This window comes from Akebia trifoliata, chromosome 5, assembly GCF_017979445.1.
Source record: "Akebia trifoliata isolate Shusen 1 chromosome 5, ASM1797944v1, whole genome shotgun sequence".
NCBI classification, from domain to species: Eukaryota; Viridiplantae; Streptophyta; class Magnoliopsida; order Ranunculales; family Lardizabalaceae; genus Akebia; species Akebia trifoliata.
The window spans coordinates 16,914,208-16,927,714 of record NC_141379.1 but is presented as its reverse complement, the minus strand read 5'-3'; positions in this window follow the sequence as shown (position 1 = coordinate 16,927,714).

The following is a 13,507-nucleotide window of genomic DNA, read 5'->3' as shown; positions in this document are numbered from 1 at the left end:
TGAGCAAAATCCAAGTTAACCCTTGGCGGCAATTGAGAAAAATCCAAGATAATCCTTGGCGGCATCTGAGCAAAATCCAAGATAACCCTTGACGAAAACTAAGCAAAATCCAAGATAACCCTTGGCGGCAACTGAGCAAAATGCAAGATAACCCTTGGTGGCATCTGAGCAAAATCCAAGATAACACATGGCGGAAACTGAGTAAAATCCAAGATAACCCTTGGCGGAAACTAAGCAAAATCCAAGTTAACCCTTGGCGGCAATTGAGCAAAATCCAAGATAACCCTTGGCGGCAACTGCGCAAAACTGGTTGAGGAATGAATGAATTTTGGGAAAGAAAAAAATGAATCTGGAGAAGAATGATTAAAATGAATATGGATAAGATTGAAAATGAATCTGGAGAATAACGATTGAATCGGGGAACGATGAATAAGTCTGGAAGATAATGAATCTAGAAGAGAATGATCGAATCCAAGAATGAATGCATCTGGAAAAGAATCTAGGAACGAAATAATGCCATATCTCATACTCTAGGTAAATAAGTTATTCTCTGGGTAAAAACCAAAATATGAGATTAGGAACGCTTTTGTTTGACCCTCAAGGGTTTTATTTAAGAGTTTTAGGAATTTAAAACCTGAGTTTTTATTTCTTTTGAACCTCAAGGATTTTTCGAAAAACTGTTATCAAGAGGGTAACCTTAAGTTTGGGGTTCCCATCATCTTTTAGGATTAACATTGCTCAAAAAAAAAATGCCTCTAGTTTGACTATAAATATGGCATTGGAGATAATTGAATACATCATGCAAAAAAATAAAAAATACCCTTAATATAAGGGGGAAACTACATATTTAAAGGAAAAAGAAAATGTACCTTGTATGAAGGTTTGAAATATTTGATTACCATAAGCGCAATAAAGATCTAACTTTTAATTTTGATTAATTTTATTGAAGATTTTGAGTCAGGCTCAAGAGAATAAAATATTTCCTTTTGAGACTCATAATAGAACTCACCTTTCTCTCCCTTGGTTCACTTGGGGAAGTAAAAATTTTCAGATCGATCGTAGACAAGATACTTGTGGCTTCTGAGTCTGTGCTTGGTTTAAGCTAAGTATTGAACTTGATTATTCGGACTTCTGATGTTTTAGCTCGGACCGCTATTAGTTTTTAACTCCTCGGAGATTTTTTCTATTTTTCCTTGTTGGTCTAACTTTTGCCTAGATTGCCCTTTCAAGTTTTCAAGCTAGCGAGCATGCTCTAGCTTTCGCCTAGATCGCCTTTTAAGGTTTTCAAATTAGTGAGTTTTTTTTTCTTCGCTTTGATTGTTGCCAAGACCGTCCTTTTGGATTTTCAACTTTGCGAGCTTACCTTAGTTTTTGCCTAAGTCACCATTTTCGGGTTTTCAACCTAGCAGGCTTTTTTTTTTTCTTTTTTTTTCTTTTCTTCCTTATGGAATTACTGTTTGATCATGTTTTGCTATCTTCCTTGACTTTTCGGACGGTACTTAGGAGGACTTTTATGGGTAAGCTTAGGACTGGGTATAAAAAGAAAGGGATTTTGAGGCTCAAAAACCCGAATGCCCCTTGTGTGGCATTTTTTTATATTTTAATTTGAATTTTCTTTCCCATTTTGAAGATATTTCTTTTTTCTTTTAAAATTTTTTTTAGATCTTTTTATGTGAAAAAATAGATTTTTTTATTTTGATGTGGTCGGGCATGAAGTAACTTCTTAGGTTGCCTACGTACCCCAGAATTTTAGGATCAGACTAAAACGTAGTTCAAATTTTCCCTACCCTAGGTTAGGTGATCTGGCTGAGAAAGAAAAAGTCATTTATTTTTTATTTTTTGAAAAAGACAGCAAAAGGCTGAGAAAGAAGATATTGAACTAGGTAGCAGGAAAATTATTTCGACCAAAGATGGCCTCCTTAAATGTAGTACCGCTTGATCTGGTAATTCGATTCCATTATGATCTTGAAGTCTGACAGTTTTTCCAGATAGTATTTCTTTAATGACTGAATCTCTCCAATTGGATTCAAACTTCCTCCTATGATCGAAAAAGAGTGCTCAATTTTTTTGATAGTCTGATGGTTAAATCATTGACTTGTAGTGAATGACTCCTCTCCATTGATAGACCCAATCTTTTTCTAACAATTGACTTCCTACAGGATTTTCCATTTTAACCGGTAAGACTGCTTCCATATCATACACTAAAATGACTTTAGTGAAAAACTGTATTGAAGTGTAATATGTCCATAACGCAAATGGTAACTTCTCTAGCCAATCCCGGTGTGATGTGTGATTGAAACATTTTCACGATGATTGTCTTGAGATTTTTACTGGTTGCTTCAACTATTCCATCGATTTTAAAAGTCCAGCACTGATACATTTTGTAATCTCTCCTCTGACTATGTGAGTCTATTCTGGTTTGTACATGTGGTGTTCTCACAGGATAGGTATATATTTCATGTTGACAATACTCCAAATTTAACCTAACATATCCTCATATGCCCACGAGAACAAGTCTTTTGAAATTTTTAAGAAAATTCATTATCTCCTTGTATTCCTCTAGAGATAAGATGGTTTTTACTTGAATCTCTTTAGGAATTATTTTTTGTTCCGAGGTCAATGACCTTTGCTTTCTTGATTAAAAGTTGAGCCCAATCCTTATCTTCTTGTTCAAGAAAGAAATATATCCTTGAAACTAGATTAGTAGTTAATTCGTTAATGCACTTGAGGTATTCAAAAATTTCGTTTATTCAAATGGGACGACAAACGTCGTCCTAGACTTGGCAAATGAACTTGACTCATAGAAAAGAGTAGACTCAATCTAAAGAAGACATGACATTGAAAAATTGGACTCGAGCTAACTCGAATAACTCATGAAAACTCAAGACAACTAACCACAATGGGCTTGATTAGGACTGAGGACTGAGATATTGCCTACAACCAACAGAATTGAGGCACGGTGATCTTCAAGGAACAACTGGGCGATATTGAGAAATTCTGAGGCTATTTCTAACTGTTAACTTGGTACTGACGTTTGTTTTAACTGACCGGACTTACAACCCTAGCTAGACGATTGAGCTTAGGTATAATGGTAACCCCACCAAAAGTGAATTCCAGTGTTACCCCTTGATAACATTTTAATAAATCCTGGGATTTTATTCAATTCTGTGCACCAATCCATTAAACAATTCATCCGTTTAATGATTATTCAGAAGGAAAATAATTTTATTGCACTCTTGAAAATTATTGAAAAATAATATTTTTATTATATAAAAATTTTCACAAATCTGATTATTTTTTACAATATATTTTGGTAATTTTCCAAGGTCCATGCAAAAAACATATTTCAAAAACTTTCCATGCAAAAATAGATCTTTTGTAAATCATTTTTCCTCCATTTTCTTTTGGAAAACATTTTTTTTGAAAAATATTCTTCTTCCGAAAAATATTTTTCTTCTTTTAAGATGTGTTGAAACTCGAAAGACTTTGATTTCCATTTTGGCCCGTCATGTTCTTAGATCGAGATGGACTGGGTCATTGCTAAAAATGGATTCTTTATTGGGTCGGTGCACCCATTTTAATTTTAAGTCAGGTTAAATAAAAATTTTGATTCTTGAGGACAACCATAGATTCTGATCTCATTATTCGCATACATTCATCATTTACAAGGTCCTATTCAATAAACAACCAGGGAACACCCACGATAAATTCAAGTCGTGACCTACAGGGAAGGTTTCTAGACTCTAAGCTTACTACGTGCAATGCATTTTTATCTGGCCCCTTGCCCAAGTACACCTATATACCTCTCGAGCGTACTCAATCAGACGGTACGTGGTGACTTGGTTTGATATACCGTGTAGGTGATAATCTAAAACTCCAACTCACTTCTCTGAAGTCAAAAACAGCCAGTTTAATCCCCAGTTGAGAGGTGGCGCACGATGCTGAGCAAGGGCCCACTTAAATACCTTCATCTAGAATAGACGTAGTCTATCCCCTTGTACAGTAGGGTACAGCGGGGCAAGATCTTGCTTAGGCACCGATTTTGACCAAGAAGTGCAATTGATGCACTTGGATTATCTTTGATATACCTATGGGTACGAGTAAAGAGTTGTAGCTTTCATAATGGTTTGGCATCTCACGAGAGAACCGACCACGTACTAGTACTACGTTGGCAAACGGGACATGTGACTGTGTGGCTTACAATAGGTCAAAGGCTCAGGTCGCTCCAGCCTGGGTGCATCGATATACCTTTCAGAGTCACCTAATCAGACGGTACTGATGCCCCAGTTTTATATACCTTAAGGTACATGTCTGGAGTTGTGATTTTCATGAATGAGGTCGTATCTCCGAAAAGACCAGGCCACGCACTAGTGCCATATTTGCTATATGGGACGTGCAAGAATGCAAAGCAGTAAACGTGCTAGTGGTGTGTGCAAAACAGGGTGGGGTGTGCCCGGGGCCTTTTCAAACAACTGGGCCCATGAGCCTGATCATATCATCATAACATGGATTTCATAGAAATATTAATCAAGATAATACGAAAACAAATCACACCGAAATTAAGATCAAAGCAATAAAATATGTATATCAATCATGGCGTGCTAGAGATACAATCAATGGGGATAACATAGAGATTAATAATTGGATCCAATCATTCAAACAAGCCCATAGTTCCAAGTCAAAATAATAATAATAATAATAATAATTGTTTTTATATAGTCTAATCAAGATTATTTTGGGGGTGACCCTAACCAAATTGATACTTTAGAGGATATTGAGCTGAGTACGGAATGCTAATTATTGGAGCAAGAGGTTATGATCATCTTAGAAAATTTTTCTTTTTTTTTTGAAAAAAAAATGATTTTTTTTTTGCTAAGTAACAAAAAAAACTTTTCTTTTCATGTTACTGCATAGGTTTCCTTCTAAAAAAAATCCACGTGACTTAATAAAATAAAAACTGCACCCATCTAATGTTATGTAAGCAACTATTGGTGGGGCACTAACAGTCCTCACAAAAGCAAGACCAGGAACTGTTCTCTCCTTACTAACAGTGCGAAAGGCTGCCCATGAACGCTAAGAACGTATCTGATTTCATTATATATGGGTTTGCAAAGCTTTGAACCCATGGTGATTGTTTCAAAGAAGAAAGAACTCGATCACAAAAATCCGATTTATTTTAAGAGTTTTTTTTTTTTTTAAACCTTCAGATTTCACTTTTCCTTTAAAAAAAAAAATTCCTTGATCACCCTGGAAAAGATTTCAAATTTTTTTTTTCGTGGATTGATCACACCAAACCCTCCTCACGATTCTCTAGCGCATCTTTCGGATTAATCATCTTCTTCATTTGTAATATCTCCGAGATTCAAAACTATATAATCGAGAAAATCTAGATTAAAAAGAAACCCCATAAACATCAATGACCTTTCTGAAAAAAACTTCAGCAGGTTCAGATCGAGACAAAAAACTCGAGAGAGAGGTAAAAACAAAACCCCAAATCGGAGCATTGATCAAAGATTTCAGATAATAATAAAGAAAACAGAATTTCTATGATTCGATCGAACGAACCGTAGTAAATAAAACGAAGACAGATGTTGGAGAGATTGCCATGAAAAACGAGATTCAAGCTTCTCTAAGGTATGAGTTGGATCTGATTTGGAACATCTTTACGTTTGATTTTGCATTCGAAACTCTGAAACGATGAACCTTGAATTCTCTTCAATGGCAAGACATAAGATCATTCTTTTCTTGATGAAAGCGTTTAACCCCGAATCGATTTCAAACGATTCTGATCTCTAAAGAAATTGATGATTTTATTAGGAACTCTAAACTGATCGGGCTGAGATTTCAACCGATCGAATTGACAAATTAATTCGATCTTTGTTGAAAAACGCTGAAATTAGTTGAGAACCATTTAAGAAGATGATGTGGGAGAGAGAGAGAGAAAGAGATAGAGGTAGGTGAAGATGACATTTTTTTTTCTTGCTGTTTGCTGTTTTTCCGTTTTTAAACATTGGAGAAGGAGATAAAAACAACAAAAGCTGTTTTCTGCTAATGGCACACCACGCGTAAAAAAAAAATTTGCGATTTTTTTCTGATTTTTTTCTTGAAATTCTCTCCTCATCACGAACAACATTAAAAAAGGCACTTTTTTTTGTTTCTTAGCGCATTATTCACAAATAATTTATTTTCACAACTCACCGCATATGCCTAGTAACGCAATAAAAAATTCATCCAAGAGGTTTTTTTTTTTTTTTTTTAAAGAAAAAAATCATAACTCTCATCCCAACCACCATCATTCCGTCCTCAATTTCTGTCAATTTGAATCTTTCATTATTTAGGGTCATCCCAAAATAATCCTAGATTGAATCATAAAAAAGGATACTCCAAAACGACCTATCCAAAATCAATCCAAATAATGACAAGAAAAAATAATACGACAAAAAAATATAAAATAAACCAAATGATAAGAATGGTTCAACAACCATTTTTTCTATACTATTATCCTCTTGACATCCTGCATTATTTAGGGTCATTCCGAATGATCATAGATTGAATCATGAAAATATGCCAAAACAAAGTATTCGAAATCCAAACAAATGATCCATAATTAAGTTAAAAAAAAATCAAAATAAACAAATAAACAAATAATTAAAAATCAAATAAAAAGGTCCTACTGGCAATGCATCCCAAACTTGGGGTTTTTTAAGTCTGATCCTCAATGGTCTCCAGTGGAGTCGCCACTAAAAGTGCCCTCAATTCGCGGGGTGCGCGGATCCACTTTTGACCTTTGAGGTTTGGGAGTCGCCACCTAGTTATTACGGTCTAGGAATCGAATATTGACTCTAAAGAGGCAAATACTACTAATCTACGAAAGAAAAAAAAAATGGGTCTGAGGATCATGTTACGGAGTTGGAAGGTGTTAGGCACCAACCCCGCCCGGTAAACGCCGGTCTCTACTAATTCTCAAATAAAATTACATTGCTAACCAGACCTAAATAAAAATTAAAAAAAAAAATAGTTACCTTTTCTCGACTCAACGGTTTTGTTCCCTCAGATATGATAGAACAACTTCGTGTACAGTATTCCTCACTTCGTTCTGTTGCCGGATCTGATTTCGGATCTCTAAGTTGAGGTATCTTCTTCTTGGATCTGTGAGTTTTTTGATTTTTTTTATGGATTCTAAGGTATTTTAGAGGGGTTTTTGGGTATTTTTTGAGCTAAAGTTGGGGTATGGATCTTAGGTAAGGAGTTAAGACTTCAAATTAGGGTTTTGGGGAGGCTCCTTTACCTACTTTTTCTAGGATTTATTTTTTTATACGAAAATAAGTTGTAGGGACCCTATTTATAGATTTTTTTAAGTACTTATTTTGATAGAGTTAGTGTTTAATTATAATTCTTTAGAGAGAGTTATTGTTTAATTATAATTGTTTTAGGTAGAGTCATATTTTAATTAGAATTGTTTTAACTAGAGTTATTATTTAATTATGATTGTTTTAAATAGAGTTATTATTTAATTAGGATTGTTTTAAATAGAGTTATTGTTTAATTAATATTCTATTAGGGTTTTGACCTTAATTTTTTGACTTTAGTCTCACTTGATTGACTTTAATTTTTTTGGAGAACTCCCCTTTATTATATCTTTAATTCTTTGGGTCCCTAGATGGAAGAGTCCTTTAATAAATATCTGGGCAACCATTAACAATTTTGCCTCAAAGCCTGATTGATCGATTTTTTTGGTTTAAAATTTTAAATTAATTTTATTAATGTTTCAGTTTACATTATTTTATGTTTTATTTATTAATTTTAGAAGTTTTAATTTTTTAATTGGAAAATTACCGTTTTACCCCTGAAGAAAACTTTTGCGTTTCAAGTCGGTTTTTAATGTTCCAGGATGTTTTAGAATTGAATTTTTCATAAGAAATTCAATGGGAATATTGTTTTGTATCATTTATGAATTTTTTGTGCGAAATGGTGGTGAACTTTATGAGGGGCATTTTCGTAATTTTGTCAAATTTTGTGAAAATTGGTGAAATAGTTTATTTGGTTTCGATTTGTTGTTTTATGTATTTGAAAGGATTTTCTTAAGCGTAATGTAGGCTCTAAGGATGTTTTGATGTTAGGGGTATTTTTATAATTTGGTCATTTTTTTAGTTATTTTTATTGTAAAGCTTCTTTTTGTTGACAAAATGATGATTTCTACGTTTTGGGGTTATATTTTCCTAGCGTAGTGTGGTTTTTATAATTTTATCAGTTCAAGATACCTCATCTGAATTTCTGAAATATATCTGGTAACAAAATAAACATCCATCATTGGGAACCATTGTGATCGGGTTGACTAGTTGATTAATCAGGCAAATGTGAAATTGGGGTGTCTACACTCCCGCTCTATATTTTGCAAAATCGACTCCCCCGATGGTTATTCCTGATGACGAGTGCGAATATAGGGCCACGGAGGCCAAAAGTGCGACAGACGAAAAAATAACACAACAAATTGAGTCTCTCTAAGAAGAAATGAGAAGAATGAATTACCTCAACACTATGAGTGGAACTCGCTTCAAAGACCTTTGCTTTTATCCTAATGCACAATTGCCGGCCAAGTTCAAGTGCCTCAAGTTCGAGAAGTACAGTGGGGTAGGATGTCTTCTGTCACACCTGAAACTATATTTCAGGTCAATGTGTCAGTACGGTGAGGATGACAAATTATTAGTGCAGTTGTTTCAGAGAAGTCTGACAGAGTCGACTCTCAAATGGTTCTCAGGTTTGGACCACACGCTCATTAAGAATTGGCAAGACCTGGCAAAAATGTTTTGGCACAATTATCGATTCAACACGGATGTGGGTCTGGACCGGAATAACATGGCCAAGATGACATGAAAACAGAGGGAAACGGTGAAAGAGTACACCTAGAGGTGGCGAGAATCTATTTCACAAGTAAGGACCGCAATGACTAAGCAAGAGATGAACACTACGTTTATTTCAACACTAGGGTACGCTTTCTATACTCATTTAGTGGGACACACTATAGGTGCCTTTTCAAATCTGGTACAAGTAGTAGATCGGGTTGAGGATGGGATCCGAATCGGTCTGATATTTGATTTCACAAGCCTAGGGGCAGTAGTAGGGATCCCATCTTAGAGAAAGCTAGTGCCTATGAAAAAGAAGAGAGAAGAAACACAGGTTACCAATGTATAACCAAGCCGACCCCTCTTGACCTCAGGCTTTATCAACTTCGTGGACTCCAGCACCTCCCCATGTCTGGACCCCTACACCTCAGAACCCATTTTGAGCAAACCTTCCACCAGTAGCATAGCATGCACCATAATACGGGCAGGGTCAGCAAGCACGGCCTAACAGGGTTAATAGGGTGTTTACCAGGTTGCCAATGACATTATCATAATTACTCCTGATCTTGCTTAGGGGAGAGTATCTCATTAAAAGACTACCAAATCTAGAAGCCAAGAAAGGACTAAGGTACAACCCTAGCTTGTTCTGTGAATTCCATATGGGTGCTTCAAGGCACTCTACAGATCAGTGCTGGCAGCTCAAGCACCAGGTACAGAATTTGATAGACAAGAAAGCACTCATACTGGATGAGCTTGCAAACCCATCCCAACAACAGAACATCAACCAAAACCCCTACCTACTCCCAATAGAGAGGGAAGTAGGCACATAGTGATTGTCATTCTCGGAGAGCTCGATTTTAATCCATCAGTTTTGATAGCTCCCATAGGGTAGAAAATCAGGATCCATCTGGCAGGGGAACCAGAGACGTCAATGGTTAACACTGTCAACTAGTACATAACAAACTCATCTCAAGATTTACGTTTGCCACTCAGAATGGCTGACCTCACCATCCATCCCACTCATTGAAATACTGCTACCTGACCACCTCTCATTATACCCTATACATCGCCAAGTCCTCAAAATACAACTTGACCCCCTCTTCACATACCGTACATTCCATTCTCATGACCACCACTTGTCATCCCTTATATTCCATCAACCCCTCAAGTAGCTCCTCCCATTACCACAATAGCCAAAACACAACCACCACCCCTTATCCTCAACGTAAAATTCGATCCATCCCTAATCACCATACACTATCCCAAATCCTTCCCGTATAGCTCTAACCAAGCAGTCCCATGGAGCTATGAAACAACCATCACCACGTCAACAGGGGTCGATGCAATGAAAAGGACGATGGTGGCTGACATTGGCCACATGAAAAAAATAAGGAGATGTCAGAAAATACCAATAAAAGCGGTAAGCATCAGGGAAAATATAAAAAAAAATAACAAAAGGAATAGTGGATGAGAAGAAAAGAAAGGAAAAAGGGAAGGGCAAAGTGAATGAAGATGATAAGAAAAAAGAAATGGTGAAAATGTCAAATAATGAGGCTATAGACTTCATTAAGCTCATTCGTAAAAGTGAGCATAATATCGTGGACCAACTGAATAAGCAGTCGGCTCAGATCAGTATTCTGTGTCTTCTACAGAAATCAGAGGAACATCAAGAGGTACTACTGAGAATTTTGGGAAAGTCACATATACCTACAATTACCTCACCATCACAGTTGGAACATATAGTAGGTCAGAGCATGGCTCCCAATCCCATTATGTTCACAAAGAGTGAGTTCGTGCCAGAGGGACGGGGGCACGTCGAACCTTTGAATATCATGATCATGTGCAAGGGCATGATGGTAGCCAGAGTACCGATTGATAATGGCTCAGTCCTCAATGTCTGCCCTCTTAAAACCTTTCGAAAGCTCAATGTTGATTGGTTGCATGTCAAACCTAACAATAAAGTTGTCCAAGACTTTGATAGTTCAAGAAGGGACTCCTTAGGAGAAGTGGATTTACCAATCACTATAAGACCCTACACCTTCGAGGTAACATTTGAGGTCATGGAGATATGACAACCTTTAACTTATTACTGGACAGGCCATAGATCCATATTACTGGGGCAATTCCTTTTTCTTTTCACCAAATAGTCAAGTTTATTATGGGGCAGAAGATGATATCGGTTTTAACATAAAATCTTATCTCAATTGGGAGAGCTCTGGACGTGCCGTTTATTGATATAGAAATGACCAAAGACAAGGCATTATGTCATTCCTATCAGTTTGCTACCATTAATCATGTCGAAAAAGGGAAAGAGATGGTAAAAACAGAGTTATCAAAGGCAAATCTGATGGTTGGTTAAGTATTGAAGAAAGTAGGTTACCGAACCAGGCAAGGGTTGGGACCAAGAGGAAAAGGGAAAGCCACACCGATTGAAGCAAATAAGCACACTCCTTATTTCGATTTGGGGTTCAGGCCCACGAAAAAGGATGTATCATATATGAACGATAAAAAGAGAGAACCCGATTAGCCAAAAAATAAAACTGTGAACCAAATGTCTAGAATCTAGGCAAGATCCCTCATATCAGCGTTAGTTTCTCGAAATCTCAGGTCAGACCCGACAGTCTATCAGAACCACTACCAATAAGGTCAGTCAAAAAACTGAGAACAGTAAGTTTCAAATCCCAGCACATTCTAGAAGACTTAGTTGTTGAGTCCCAGCCATCCTTTGGGGAGGGCATTGATGTCTTATTTAATGGGGATTCCAATGAAAGTCTACCATAAACGACAAGGGAACATACAGAAGTGGAAGTCATCGCAAATAAAGGAAAAGAATCACCTTCCCCATTGGCATCAACTGGGCATCAGTCATCATCCCACAAAGCTTCGGGGGGACTATGCCCAATCCTAACAACAATCAATCAGAGATCATGGTCATCTATGAACCACTAAAAGAACCACTCTCTAATTTCATCAGCCCCCTCAGAGAAGGGGAAGTCTTGAACAATTGGGAGGAATTCCTATTAACCCTTTAGGCTACGGAGACCTAAAAAAAAACACCGTTAGACAAATCTAATTTTCTCGAGGATCATAACGAGCCCTCATCCTTGGGGAAAGATTGTTTTGAGGGCTCCTTATCTTTACTAATGAATTTGCATGATTGTTCTTCTTATTTAAGATATTTGGAAAATAAAAAAAATATATCCTTCAAAAATCAAAACATCTCAAAAGACAAAAAATATAAAATCTTTCAAAATTACAAAAAAATAGATATTTTCCAAAAATCAAAAAAATATTTTCAATAGATTTGTCTCGATCAAATAAGTACCCAGATAGAATAGAGTTTGAAAGGGACGAGTATGATTTCGATCTTGAACTCGACTTTGACCTCATCGGGATCAAAGAAGAGTCTGAGGACGAAATGGAATACCCACCCAAAGATATCAAAGACTTGGTAGAACGTCACGAGAAAGGTATTCAGCTAAACATCGAGGATACAGACTCAATCAATCTTGGTACTGAAGGGGACCCACGAATCGTCAAGATTGGAGCCTTATTAACGTAGAAGCAAAAGAAAGAAATGGTCGAACTCTTACGGAATTATCAAGACGTCTTTGCATGTTAGACACTTATCTTGTTGTCCACAAACTGCCAGTTGCTCCGGAAAGCAAGTCGATCAAACAAAAACTGAGAAGACTGAAGCCATAATGGACCTTCAAGGTCAAAGATGAGGTCATGAAGCAGTTTGAAGCAGGATTCCTTGTAGTCTCTACGTACCCCGAGTGGCTAGTAAATGTCATCCTAATACCTAAAAAACATGGAAAAGTACGCATGTGTGTTGATTACCGAGACTTGAACAAATCCATTCCTAAGGATGATTTCCCACTACCACACATCGACACTCTAGTCGATAGTATAGCAAGGCACAATATGTTCTCGTTCATGGACAACTTCTCAAGCTATAATCAGGTAAAAATGGCAAAAGAAGACCAGGAAAATATTGCATTCATCACACCATGGGGTACTGTCCATTACAAAATCATGCCATTCAGGCTGAAGAACGCAGTAGTGACTTACCAACGTGCAATGACTGCATTATTCCACGATATGATCCATAAAGAAATGGTTATGTAGACGACATGATCACTAAGTCTGGCATAGAAGAAGATCATCTGGTAAATCTCAAGAAGTTATTCGACAGGCTACAGAAGTACATTTTAAGGCTCAACTCAGCAAACTGTGTATTTGGGACAACATCAGGCAAGCTATTGGGATTCATCGTTAGTAGAAGGGTGAAAGCGCCCTCAATCCGCGGGGTGCGCGGATCCGCTTTTGACCCTTAAGGCTTGGGAATCGCCACCTAGTTATTACCGTCTAGGAACCAAATTGACTCTAAAAAAGGAAAATATTACTAATCTACGAAAAAAAAAAAAGGGTCCGGGGATTACGTTACGGGGTTGGAAGGTGTTTGGCACCAACCCCGCCCAACAAACACCGGTCTCTACTAATTTTCAAATAACCTGCATCACTAAAAGACCTAAGTAATAATAAAAAAGTTGAGAAATATATACCTTTCCGAAGACAATGTTCTCGTTCCCTCAGATCTGACAGAGTAACTCCTTGTACAGAATTCCTTGCTTCGGTTTGTCTCCGGATTTGATTTCTGA